This window comes from Quercus robur, chromosome 4 (genome assembly GCF_932294415.1).
Source record: "Quercus robur chromosome 4, dhQueRobu3.1, whole genome shotgun sequence".
Classification (NCBI taxonomy): Eukaryota; Viridiplantae; Streptophyta; class Magnoliopsida; order Fagales; family Fagaceae; genus Quercus; species Quercus robur.
Window position 1 is genome coordinate 52268556 of NC_065537.1, and position 2246 is coordinate 52270801.

The following is a 2246-nucleotide window of genomic DNA, read 5'->3' on the forward strand; positions in this document are numbered from 1 at the left end:
GATAAGTTTATCTACTTTTATTTTTTAATGTTTAGTAATTTGGGTTGTTCATAATTCTTAACTATTACATTGAGGTTACCACTTAAATATGCTTTCAATTATTATTTTTTAATTATTGAATTCAAGGTTTTTCATTTAAATATGCACTTGAGTTTTAATTATGCAAACTCTCTTTATATTTTTCAGGCATCTCCTTTTATATAAGTTGCATAGTTATCTACCATATTCCATTCAATTAATTTTGGACTTATATATGATTTTTTTAATAAAAACTTAATCTTACACAATATGCATTCATTATATAACTTAAAATAAAAGGTTACTTCTTTTTTTTTTTTTTTAAATAGAGTAAAAGATTACTCTATTTTTATTATCTATTTAATTTTAATTAATATAATTTTTTTTTCATTAATTTACCATGATTCTTGATTAAGTCGTGTGATGCACGGCTTAATAAAAAAATTATATATAAATTTTAAAAAATATATTTTTTGATAATACAACCAAATCTAATAACAAATAAGATAGTAAAATAGTAAAAATATTTTTAAAAATTAAGTTACATGGAAAATGTATATTATGTAAGTTTTTTTTTTTTTTCAAAAAGATATATTATAAAATATTTTATAAAAATTATGGCAAGTTTTAAATTTCTAAAAGCTCTTAGTAGTAAAATTGTAATTTAATTATATATAATTAATATTTTTAAAATATTGCTGTAATTTAAGATGCATTAGACCTCTTTTTTTTAGTGTAGTATATGGTTGTTGCAATTTAAGATGCATTAGACCTTTTGATTTAGTATAGTGTACGTTGCTGTAATTTAAGATGTATTAGACCTCTTTTTTTTAGTGTAGTATACGGTTGCTACAATTTAAAATGCATTAGATCTTTTAATTTAGTGTAGTATACGTTGTTACAATTTAATATGCATTAGACCTCTTTTTTTTTTAGTGTAATATACGGTTGCTGCAATTTAAGATGCATTAGACTTTTTTTGTTAGTAGAGTAGTTAAAAAATAAGAAGAATTAGATTACTATGTTTACATTGCTACATTTTAAGATGTATTAGACTTTTTTTTTTTATGTAAATGTTTTATTTTTAAAATTTACAAATTCCTACAATTCGATGCTGCCATTTGGCGTAACCATGACATTTAAGTCCAATTTTTATTATATAGTATATGATATATGATATATATATATATATATATGTTATTTATCTTTCCCCAAATATCATTTGATTCATAAATACAGCATCAAGTCTTTTTTTTTCTTTTTTCTTTTTATAATCTTCCTCCAAATAAATTATGAGACACAAAATATAAACTATAAATCATGGAAAATACAATTAAACTATAGTATAACATTTTTTTTTAAATGGCATATATAATACAAAAATAATTAATTAAATTGTCAATTTATAATAATAATATTTTTTTTTAAAAAAATTTATTGGTTAAAAGGATAGAGAGAATGAGTAAAATTGTCAATTTATATAAAATGTAACTTTATCTAGCATGGGAATGTGGATACCAACCTTTTTCAAAAGGAATTCACATTCCCATAGAAGGGGGCATGAGAGGAAATCTAGATATCTTGACATCAGATTTCATTGTATGATTTGTAACTAAACGTAAGAATCTTTTAACATTCTCAAAAATCATAAAACATTACTGGAAATACTGCCTTAATGTCAAAATGTTCTCACGTATATTAACTATTAAGTCACTAGTTGATGCTGATCTATAAGTTACCGCAAATGAAAGTTAGCATTGGGACAAAAATATTGGTACCAATAAATAATGGTGACTATAGCAAATTGCCTATGTTATTATGTAAACCCTCTCACACTTTATTCCATCTATAAAATGTTTGTTTGTTTCATAGTATAGGATAATATTAAGGTTTTGTTTAGTGACGTTGATCGTGACTCATCGCGAAAAGGAAGACGTACATATAGTTTGAAACAATATTTACAATCTAATATTTCAACATTTTTGTAAGACTAAATTCATTCACACACTTCATCTTTAGAAGAAATTCATACGTACTGCTTTATTTAAACCATTCATTCCAATCCATGATTTGGATTGCTTCCAACCAAATGAACACTAATTGAAATTGACTAACACTAGGGGTGGCAATTCGTGTTCGTGGGTCAGGTTCGTGTCGTGTCAAGTCTTGAGTATTCGACTATTTGGGTTGACCCGAACCCAACTTGTTTACTAAACGTGTCAAGAATT